The 12,664-nt window shown below is 39.7% G+C and overlaps 1 protein-coding gene across 1 annotated transcript in view; it reads right to left on the reverse strand.

The window, feature by feature from the left end:
* Positions 1 to 8,044, reverse strand: part of ADCY10 (adenylate cyclase 10) — a gene marked incomplete at its 3' end in the record, with an annotated part of 106,331 nt that extends 98,287 nt beyond the window's left edge. Inside the window, exon 1 of the mRNA XM_081256265.1 lies at positions 7,950 to 8,044. The remainder of the gene's footprint in view (positions 1 to 7,949) is intronic.
* Positions 8,045 to 12,664: the final 4,620 nt, after the last annotated feature.

Here is a 12,664-nt window from a genome sequence, read left to right on the forward strand (position 1 = left end):
GAGAAGAGAGGATTAAGAGCGCGTGCGCGAGGAGAGGGGATTAAGAGCGCGTGCGCGAGTAGAGGGGATTAAGAGCGCATGCGCGAGGAGAGGGGCTTAAGAGCGCTGCTTAAAGGAGCTCCAGAGACGGGCGCGACCCGCGGCTAAAAGCACGGATCCCAGAGACGGGCATGAGACGCTAAGGCTGCTGCTGCCGCCACCAAGAAACCTGTGTGCGAGCGCAGGTCACTATCCACACCCCCTTTCCGGGGAGCTTGTGCAGCCCGCCACTGCCAGGGTCCCGGGATCCAGGAACAACTTACCCGGGAGAACGCATGGCGCGCCTCAGGCTGGTGCAACGTCACGCCAGCCTCTACCGCCGCAGGCTCACCCCGCACTCCATGCCCCTCCCTTCCCCTGGCCTGAGTGAGCCGAGCCCCTGAATCAGCGGCTCCTTTAACCCCGTCCTGTCTGAGCGAAGAACAGATGCCTTCCTGCGAGCTACACGCAGAGCCGGGGCCAAATCCAAAGCTGAACCCCGGGAGCTGTGCGAACAAAGAAGAGAAAGGGAAATCTCTCCCAGCAGCGTCAGGAGCAGCGGATTAAATCTCCACAATCAACTTAATGTATCCTGCATCTGTGGAATACCTGAACAGACAACGAACCATCCCAAATTGAGGAGGTGGACTTTGAGAGCAAGATTTATGATTTTTTCCCCTTTTCCTCTTTTTGTGAGTGTGTATGTGTATGCTTCTGTGTGAGACTTTGTCTGTATAGCTTTGCTTTCACCATTTGTCTTTTTTTCTTAATAATTATTTTTTTATTTTAATAACTTTATTTTATTTTACCTTACTTTATTTTATTTTCTTCTATCCTCTTTCTTTCTTTCTTCCTTCCTTCCTTTCTTTCTTTCTTTCTTTCCTTTCTTTCTTTCTTTCTTTCTTTCTTTCTTTCTTTCTTTCTTTCTTCTTTCTTTCTTTCTTCTTTTTCTCCCTTTTATTCTGAGCCGGTGGATGAAAGGCTCTTGGTGCTGCAGCCAGGAGTCAGTGCTGTGCCTCTGAGGTGGGAGGGCCAACTTCAGGACACTGGTCCACAAGAGACCTCCCAGCTCCACGGAATATCAAACGGTGAAAATCTCCCAGAGATCTCCATCTCAACACCAACACCCAGCTTCACTCAATGACCAGCAAGCTACAGTGCTGGACACCCTATGCCAAACAACTAGCAAGACAGGAACACAACCCCACCCATTAGCAGAGAGGCTGCCTAAAATCATAATAAGTCCACGGACACCCCAAAACACACCACCAGACGTGGGCCTGCCCACCAGAAAGACAAGATCCAGCCTCATCCACCAGAACATAGGCACTGGTCCCCTCCACCAGGAAGCCTACACAACCCGCTGAACCAACTTTAGCCACTGGAGACAGACACCAAAAACAACGGGAACTACGAACCTGCAACCTGCAAAAAGGAGACCCCAAACACAGTAAGATAAGCAAAATGAGAAGACAGAAAAACACACAGCAGATGAAGGAGCAAGATAAAAACCCACCAGACCTAACAAATGAAGAGGAAATAGGCAGTCTACCTGAAAAAGAATTCAGAATAATGATACTAAAGATGATCCAAAATTTTGGAAATAGAATAGACAAAATGCAAGAAACATTTAACAAGGACTTAGAAGAATTATATATGAAACAAACAACAATGAACAACACAATAAGTGAAATTAAAAACACTCTAGAAGGGATCAATAGCAGAATAACTGAGGCAGAAGAACGGATAAGTGACCTGGAAGATAAAATAGTGGAAATAAATACTGCAGAGCAGAATAAAGGAAAAAGAATGAAAAGAACTGAGGACAGTCTCAGAGACCTCTGAGACAACATTAAATGCACCAACATTGGTATTATAGGGGTTCCAGAAGAAGAAGAGAAAAAGAAAGGGACTGAGAAAATATTTGAAGAGATTATAGTTGAAAACTTCCCTAATATGGGAAAGGAAATAGTTAATCAAGTCCAGGAAGCACAGAGAGTCCCATACAGGATAAATCCAAGGAAAAACATGCCAAGGCACATATTAATCAAACAATATTAAAATTCAATACAAAATATCTGAAAGAGAAATTAAGGAAACACTCTCATTTACCATTGCAACAGAAAGAATAAAATACCTAGGAATAAACCTACCTAAGGAGACGAAACATGTGTATGAAGAATACTATAAGACACTGATGAAAGAAATTAATGATGATACAAATAGATGGAGAAATATACCATGCTCTTGGATTGGAAGAATCAACATTGTGAAAACGACTCTACTACCCAAAACAATCTACTGATTCAATGCAATCCCTTTCATACTACCACTGGCATTTTTCACAGAACTAGAACAAAAAATTTCACAATTTGTATTGAAACACAAAAGACCCCGAATAGCCAAAGCAATCTTGAGAACGAAAAACGGAGCTGGAGGAATCAGGCTTCCAGACTTCAGACTATACTACAAAGCTACAGTAATCAAGAGAGTATGGTACTGGCACAAAAACAGAAAGATAGATCAATGGAACAGGATAGAAAGCCCAGAGATAAACGCACGCACATATGGTCACCTTATCTTTGATAAAGGAGACAGGAATGTACAGTGGAGAAAGGACAGCTTCTTCAATAAGTGGTGCTGGGAAAACTGAACAGCAACATGTAAAAGTATGAGATTAGATCACTCCCTAACACCATACACAAAAATAAGCTCAAAATGGGTTAAAGACCTAAGTGTAAGGCCAGAAACCATCAAACTCTTAGAGGTAAACATAGGCAGAACCCTGTATGACATAAATCACAGCAAGATCCTTTTGGACCCACCTCCTAGAGAAATGGAAATAAAAACAAAAATAAACAAATGGGACCTAATGAAACTTCAAAGATTTTGCACAGCAAAGGAAACCATAAAGAAGACCAAAACACAACCCTCAGAATGGGAGAAAATATTTGCAAATGAAGCAACTGACAAAGGATTAATCTCCAAAATTTACAAGCAGCTCATGCAGCTGAATAACAAAAAAACAAACAATCCAAAAATGGGCAAAAGACCTAAATAGGCATTTCTCCAAAGAAGATATACAGACTGCCAACAAACACATGAAAGAATGCTCAGCATCATTAATCATTAAAGAAATGCAAATCCAAACTACAATGAGATATCATCTCACACCAGTCAGAATGGCCATCATCAAAAAATCTAGAAACAATAAATGCTGGATGGGGTGTGGAGAAAAGGGAACACTCTTGCACTGCTGGTGGGAATGTGAATTGGTACAGCCACTATGGAGAACAGTATGGAGGTTCCTTAAAAAACTACAAATAGGACTACCATATGACCCAGCAATCCCACCACTGGGCATATACCCTGAGAAAACCATAATTCAAAACGAGTCATGTACCAAAATGTTCATTGCAGCTCTATGTACAATAGCCAGGACATGGAAACAACCTAAGTGTCCATCATCGGATGAACGGATAAAGAAGATGTGGCACATATATACAATGGAATATTACTCAGCCATAAAAAGAAATGAAATTGAGCTATTTGTAATGAGGTGGATGGACCTAGAGTCTGTCACACAGAGTGAAGTAAGTCAGAAAGAGAAAGACAAATACCGTATGCTAACACATATATATGGAATTTAAGAAAAAAAAATGTCATGAAGAACCTAGGAGTAAGACAGGAATAAAGACACAGACCTACTAGAGAATGGACTTGAGGATATGGGGAGGGGGAAGGGTAAGCTGTGACAAAGTGAGAGAGTGGAATGGACATAGATACACTACCATACGTAAAATAGATAGCTAGTGGGAAGCAGCCGCATAGCACAGGGATATCAGCTCGGTGCTTTGTGACCACCTAGAGGGGTGGGATAGGGAGGGTGGGAGGGAGGGAGACGCAAGAGGGAAGAGATATGGGAACATATGTATATGCATAACTGATTCACTTTGTTATGAAGCAGAAACTAACACACCAGTGTAAAGCAATTATACTCCAGTAAAGATGTAAAAAAAGAAAAGATCTGACACAGCCAATAAATAAATAAATAATAAATAAATCTTTAAAAAAAAAAAAAAAAGAAAGAACAGTACTTCCCCAGTGGCGGGTTGAGAATCCGCCTGCCAATGCAGGGGACATGGGTTGGAGCCCTGGTCTGGAAGGATCCCACATACCATGGAGCAACTGGGCCCATGTGCCACAGCTGCTGAGCCTGAGCTCTGGAGCCTGTGGGCCACATCTGCTGGGCTCGTGTGCCACGACTGCTGAGGCCTGCGCAGCTGGAGTCTGTGCTCTGCAACGGTGGAGGCCACTGTGGTGAGAGGTCTGCACACCACAGTGAAGAGTGACCCCTGCTTGCTGTAGCTGGAGAGGGCCTGCACACAGCAGTGAAGACCCAACACAGCCAAAATTCATTCATTCATTCAAAAAACAAATAAGGAACATGACCAGCACTACAGAAGCCTGTTTCATGCCATCTCCTGCTCATTCCCCCCACATCTCCCCAAAGGTGACCTATCTCCTGATTTCTAGCACCATAGATCATTTTTACCTTATTTTTTAACTTTATATAAACGGAATCATATATACTTTCTTATTTTTTCTCAATTGTTTGTGACGTTTATCCATGTTGTTTTGTGTATATCAGTACTCATTTTTTTTCAGTGTTGTATGGTATTGCTTGATTATACACAAATTATTTATCCCTTCTACTACTGACCTATGGGTTGTTTCGTTTTAGGCTATTAGAAATAATGCTGCTAAGAACAGCCTTGTACATGTGTTTTGGTAAACACGTGTGCATTTCACTTGGGCATATACCTAGGAGTGGAATTGCTGGGTCAATTTACACCCCACAAGCAAGATGTGAGAAGTCAGAAACTCCATATCCCAGCTAACATTTTCTATTGTCAGTCTTTTAAAATTTTGGTCATCTTGGTAGGTGAGTGGTGATATCTGTGGTCTTGTTTCCCTGGTGGTACTAATGAAATTAAGCACCTTTTCATATGTTTATTGGCCATTTGGATGTAATGCAAATCTTAAGGTAGTAGGCAGTGTTCATATCTGATTCGGAGTATTGGGTTTAGTTCTGCCCACTTTATTTGAAGTTCATGGACTATGGAATGTGAGAAATGATGGGAGAGATTGGAAATGTTGTCAGATGATGACATTTGGGTGAAAATGGTCATTGTCTTCCGGTATTTAAACTGAACTGTGAAAGTTGTGGAGTAACCAGGAGATACATGTGCAAAGTCTAATGCAGACCCCTGAATTTAACAAAAGAATCCCCCTACTTTCTCCCTCAGGTAGGGATTGGATTTGGCTAAGCAAGAATAAACTTCATGGGAGGGCTGAAGAGGGAAAGGAAAGCTGGCGTTCTTTTTCCTCAGTGGAGGGAACTACTCTATCAAAGAATAGGTGACCTTAAATAGTACAAGTTCTGTAGGAATGGATGCTCTGAACAGGCTTCCACAGATGGGCTGAGCAGCCATGAACAGTTAGGACTGAGCAGAACTGAGCAGAGTGTAGCTCTATTCCTCTCTCTCCGGCCCCCTTCATTGACTATCTCAACTTTGCTCTCTTTTACTATCATTTGAAAGAGTGTCAGATTTAGCAACAATATAGGACATCCAGTTAAATTTGAATTTTAAATAAACAGTGAATAATTTTTTAATATAAATATATTTCAAATATTGCATTTTATTTAGCAACGCTACTACCAGCCCCTTCAATCTTGGCAATACCATATACTCTTCACATGCACAGTATGGAATGTTTTGCTTTAGTCTTAAAACTCACACTAAAACGGGTTAGATTGATTGATTGATTGATTCAAAAGGATCAAGTGGGATCAATGGCTGGCAATGCCTGGGAGGCAAATTTAAACAGTGTAAGGATGAACATTGGACCTGGGTAGTCTTAGGAAATATTGGATTTTCTTGTGAGAGACTGCATGTCCATCTGCCTTCAAGGTTGTAGAGGTGATTCTCCTCTTTAGTGGAAATATGAATTAGATGGTTGCCAAGATTCCATTTTTATTGAAGTATAGTTGATTTACAATGTTTCAGGTGATTAAATCAGGTGATTTGAAGATTTAGACAGATTTTTCTAAGTTTACGATTACTAGGTAAGGAAAGTAGATGCATTTGGAGATTAAGATGATAAATACAGAAGGGAAACTAGAATAACAAAATTATTTGTTCATGGGCTGAAGAGGCAAAGACATCTAAGATGAACACCTCAGCTTTTCTCATGAACACCCATAAGAACACAATTGAAATTTTCTTTTAGAAGACTTAGTTTTCTGCTTTAAGTTCTGCAACATCAGAAAATGATTAGTGATATGGCACATACCACATTGTAATAATAATTTATTAAGACTTTTTAAAAATAATCTTTTTTAAATTAATTAATTATCTATTTATTTTTGGCTGCGTTGGGTCTTCGTTGCTGCGCACGGGCTTTTTCTAGTTGCGGCGAGCAGGGGCTACTCTTTGTTGTGGTGCATGGGCTTCTCACTGTGGTCGTTTCTCTTGTTGCAGAGCACGGGCTGTAGGCGCACAGGCTTCAGTAGTTGTGACACGCAGGCTCAGTAGTTGTGGCGCACAGGCTTAGTTGGTCTGTGGCATGTGGGATCTTCCTGGACCAGGGCTTGAACCCATGTCCCCTGCTTTGGCAAGCGGATTCTTAACCACTGCACCACCAGGGAAGCCCTATTAAGACCTTTTTAATGTAAAGCATTTTACAGAGGTTGCCTCATTTAATCCTCAAAACAGCACTGTGAAGTAGGCCTCATCTCTGTTTTATAGATACAGAAAATGAAGCTCAGATGAATTTGCCTTAGGTCACATAGCTGGAAAGCAAGCCCAGGTCTGTGGAATTTCAAAGTCCATATTCTTTCTACTATACCACGGTATACCCCATTTGTATATGTTTTATGACACTTGGGGATGTTTATGACCTAGAGAAAATACGTATTTAATTTTAGAGCATTTTCAAAGCATGTTGATGGTACCGTCATCAAATATTTGGCCAATTCAATAACAATCAAGAATAGAGCTTGAAATGAGAGAGGACACTGAGAAAGCATGAAAGCATCTAGGAATGAGGGTACCTGACAGAGTGAAAGAGCAAGGCCCCAAAGATATACCAACACAGATTTTCCTGAATGGAGAGTGTGTGTCCAGTTTTATTCTCCTTAAAGAGAACTCAGCAGTACCCCCAAAGGCAAATGAAACTAAAGATCAATCAATTATATCCATTATTGTTTCTCTAAATATCGTTTCTAGAAACTTCTAATAGATTTCAGTTTTCATCCCATTTTTCATCATTATGTAAAGTCAGGTTTTACAAGAATCCAAAGGAGACACTCTCAACATAAAGGGATAATGTTATCTGTCACGAAAGCTTACCAGACCACTCTAGTCAAGGCAATTTTTCCTCTGAGCTATTAGGGCACTTAGTGTTTGTAAACTTAAGTGCTTTATTATCTATTTAAAAATCCTTGATTATCTATTAATCTGTTTATAGCTTCTCTGAATTGAAGCTTCTGTGTGTTAGAGATCACGTTCTACATATATGTTCGTTTCTTCCATAGTATCTTTCTAGAGCCCCTTCACATGGTAGGCATTTGCTATTTGATGACTGATAAGAAGGATATTATGTTAGAAGATGCAGAAGATAGGTAAGTAGACAGGAAGCTAAAAAAATAGAGCATCTAGGGTAAATGGGATGAGGTAACATTGAAACCTTCAAGCTTCTAACCTCACTTAAATGACTGACATAGATATATACAAGGTGGACCTCCATTCCTAGCCCAAGGCCTTCCCACTTTCCTTAAGCTCCCCAACCTGTCTTCTTCCCCAAGGGTTGCCCTCATCTTTAGCTCTGCAACCATTCTTTCTACTCAGACTCCTACTGACACATACCTCTTCTTTCTTCAAGGCTGAGGACAAGTCAGAGCCTAGATTAGGGCCTAGATCTTTCAGGAGTGCAGACAACAGGAAAGGGGCCTGGATGACATTATTCAGAAGACAGCAGAAGTGTCAGGTCTGTTTATTGCTGACACATAAAATGACAGTTTTGTCTAAAAACCGTTTTCCTGGCCACAACCTCATCAGAAGCTCATTGTTTCATGGGCACTGACTATGCTTCTGATTGGCTGGCACTGCCCTCCCCTCCCCCACCAGCCCGAATGGGCCTATTGCTCACGCAAGGACTGTTTCAGGTTCTCTAGACTGGATATTTGGGGCAAGGGTCAGGGAGACTGATAAGGCACCAGACTAGTTTTCACAACTCTTTCCCTATGTGGCGGGTGGTTGAAATTAGGCAATAGTTGGTAGGTGATTATCGTAAAGACAAGTATCTCCTGAGTAAACACCCAATTTTGGTCTATAATGATTGTGACTTTTACCAGGACTATGAAATTTACATTACAATACTTCTCTTTAGACATTTTTGTGAGGTAAAAATTTGACCTGTCCCTTCTCACTGCTCAAGCCCATACTTCCACTCAAATTCACCCCACAGGTAACAGCAATACAATGTGGCACTGGATTTGAGTTTCTTCATCCCATGGACACTGGCAAAATGTGTTTTAAGAGGGTGTCATATTTTCTTTTCTTTTCTTTTTTTTTTTTTTGCGGTCTCCGGACGTGCAGGCTCAGTGGCCATGGCTCACGGGCCCAGCCGCTCCGTGGCATGCGGGACCCTCCCAGACCGGGGCATGAACCCGTGTCCCCTGCATCGGCAGGCGGACCCTCAACCACTGCGCCACCAGGGAAGCCGAGGGTGGCATATTTTCTAACAGCTTAAATCAATTTTGATTTTCTAGCTGTTCTTATGTATATCACAATGACAATTAATATTTAGTGACACATTTGTAAAACCTGAATTTTAAAAAGTTGAGCTGAAAAACAAGCAAACATTTTCAAACAAAGCCCAGACCTATAATTAAGTTTACTGTGTATTTCAGAATGTTGAAAAACACAGTTTTCTTAAGGGAGGAGAAAAAGAAGCTCATTTAATTATGTTTGCTGAGTGAATTTTCTGGCATTGTGGAAACCGGTCTTAACATAGTTATATTCATACCTCATATAATTAAACAGACTCCTTAGGGAGAAAGCCAGTATTAATAAATACAAGTACATTCTATCTCTGTTTCATTATATAAACAAGCTCCAGTAAAACTGTTCTGTTTTACCGAGAGGAATCTAGGCTTTGAGGTCAATCCTTGTTTCGATTCAACCTTTCACCATCATTATAACAACTTAAAAAAACAATCTGTTCACTATGGAGAAACAACAGTATTGATGTACTTTGGATCAATGTTTTTTTTGAAATGAATGCCAAACCATAAAACAGATTAGGTTAAGAATTTATCTCTTACTGAGCCTCTCTACTCCACCTCTGGCCCACCACCCCAAAGCAGCTTGTTTTCTGCTTTAACCTGTGAAAGCCTCAAGAATTCCAAGTTAGGACCTCAGAAGGTGTGCAAATAGGTTAACATATTATATCCTTTGGGCAGCTAAATTAAAACTCCTTTGTTTAAGAAAGTGCTTTTTGGGTCTGTCTTCAATTAATGAGCTTCCCAAGGAGATTGGTTCAAGATGGCGGAGTAGAAGGATGTGCACTAACTCCCTCTTGCGAGAGCAATGGAATCACAACTAACTGCTGAACAAACATCGACAGAAAGACACTGCAACTCACCAAAAAAGATACCCCACATCAAAGACAAAGGAGAAGCTGCAATGAGACAGTAGGAGGGGTGCAATCACAATAAAATCAAACAAGACAAGGATATCCACTCTTGCCACTATTATTCAACATAGTTTTGGAAGCCCTAGCCATGGCAATCAGAGAAGAAAAAGAAATAAAAGGAATACAAATTGGAAAAGAAGTAAAACTCACTGTTTGCAGATGACATGTTACTATACATAGATAATCCTAAAGATGACACCAGAAAACTACTAGAGCTAATCAATGAATTTGACAAAGTTGCAGGATACAAAATTAATGAACAGAAATCTCTTGCATTCCTATACACCAACAATGAAAGATCAGAAAGAGAAATTAAGGAAACAATCCCATTCACCACTGCAACTAAAAGAATAAAATACCTAGAAATAAACGTATCTAAGGAAGTAAAAAAACCCTGTACTCAGAAAACTATAAGACATTGATGAAAGAAATCAAAGGTGACACAAACAGATGGACAGATATACCATGTTCTTGGATTGGAAGAATCAATATTGTGAAAATGACTATATTACCCAAAGCAATCTACAGATTCAGTGCAATCCCTATCAAATTACCAATGGCATTTTTTACGGAACTAGAACAAAAAAACTTAAAATTTGTATGGAGACACAAAAGACCCCGAATAGCCAAAGCAATCTTGAGGGAAAAAAATGGAGCTGGAGGAATCAGCCTCCCTCACCTCATACTATACTACAAAGCTATAGTAATCAAGACAATATGGTACTGGCACAAAAACAGAAATATAGATCAATGGAACAGGATAGAAAGCCCAGTGATAAACCCACACACCTATGGTCAACTAATCTATGACAAAGGATGCAAGGATATACAATGGAGAAAAGACAGTCTCTTCAATAAGTGGTGCTGGGAAAACTGGACAGCTATATGGAAAAGAATGAAATTAGAACACTACCTCACACCATACACAAAAATAAATTCCAAATCAATTAAAGACCTAAATGTAAGACTGGACACTATAAAGCTCTTAGAGAAAAATATAGGAAGAACACTCTTTGACATCAATCACAGAAAGATCCACCTCCTAGAGTAATGGAAATAAAAACAAAAATAAACAAATGGGACCTAATGAAATTTCAAAGCTTTTGCACAGCAAAGGAAACCATAAACAAGATGAAAAGACAACCCTCAGAATGGGAGAAAATATTTGCAGATTAATCAATGGACAAAGGATTAACCTCCAAAATATATAAACAGCTAATGCAGCTCAACATTTAAAAAAACAAACAACCCAATCAAAAAATGGGCAGAAGACCAAATAGATATTTCTCCAAATGAGACACACAGATGGCCAAGAGGCACATGAAAAGCTGCTCAACATCACTAATTATTAGAGAAATGCAAATCAAAACTACAATGAGGTATCACCTCACACCAGTTAGAATGGGCATCATCAGAAAATCCACAAGCAAAAAATGCTGGAGAGAGTATGGAGAAAAGGTGGGAATGTAAATTGATACAGCCACTATGGAGTACAGTATGGAGGTTCTTTAAAAAATTAAAAATAGAATTACCATGTGACCCAGCAATTGCACTACTGGGCATATAGCCAGAGAAAACCATAATTCAAAAAGACACATGCACCCCAATGGCCATTGCAGCACTATTTACACTAACCAGTCATGAAGCAACCTAAATGTCCATCGACAGATAAATGGATAAAGAAGATGTGGTACATATATACAATGGAATATTACTCAGCCATAAAAAGGAACGAAATTGGGTCATTTGTAGAGACATGGATGGACCTAGAGACTGTCATACAGAGTGAAATAAGTCAGAAAGAGAAATACAAATATCATATATTAATGCATACATGTGGAATCTAGAAAAATGGTACAGATGAACTGGTTTGCAAGGCAGAAAGAGAGACACAGATGTAGAGGACAAATGTATGGACACCAAGGGGGGAAAGTGGGGGGAGGGATGAACTGGGAGATTGGGATTGACATATATGCACTAATATGTATAAAATAGATAACTAATAAGAACCTGCTGTATAAAGAAAAAAAAAAAACTTCCCATTTTCTGAAATTTTCTACGTTTTATTTAACACCCGTCATGCACCAGGCACTGTGTTAAAACATTACCTCGATTATCTTGATGACAATCCTATGAACTAAGTACTATTATTTTCCCTATTTTACTCTTGAAAATACTAAAGCTCAGAAACAAACATTAACAAGGTCTCACAGTTAATATGTGGCAGAGTTGGGTTGAAACACAGGGCTATCAGACCTGGCCTTGAGAAAATGTACCTAATGAAGCGATCAATAAGGATTTGTTAGAAAATTTTGATATAGAATTAAACTCAACTAGACTGAGTGATGTTTACCACTGTGAAAGCTTCTTTTATGAAGTTTAGTAGCTACATTGATAGTAAGGACTTCTGGTATACAGTTGCTTTTTTCTAAGTTTTTGAGAGTAGTTATGAAACTGATCACTGGCAGTGAGAGTTTTTGATTGGATACATATTAGAATCTTTAATTTTTAAGATTTAATAGTGGGATGGATAAAAGTTTTTGGGCAGAAAGGAAGCATAAGACAGTCTGTTGACGGAGCTTCTGAGAATCAAAAGGATTGTCTGTGATTGCATCTAAATGCTACAATTAATTTGACTGACAAGTGGAGCTTAGGAGAACCCATATAGGAAAGAGCAGGTTTTAATGAAAAGCAAGTGAAATACCAATTCAACACGCACATTTTCATAAACTTTTTTGTATCTGTGCCATATTTCATAGCATATGTTTTTCTTAAATGCTTAACCCTAGAAAATACGTACACATGTGTGCATTCACATGCCAAACAAATATAACAGTGTGGCTTGAAAAGAGAAAGCAGTAATAATTTGATGCTTGAGGACCTC

The sequence above is a fragment of the Mesoplodon bidens genome (assembly GCF_964165515.1).
Source record: "Mesoplodon bidens genome assembly, chromosome: 2".
NCBI classification, from domain to species: domain Eukaryota; kingdom Metazoa; phylum Chordata; class Mammalia; order Artiodactyla; family Ziphiidae; genus Mesoplodon; species Mesoplodon bidens.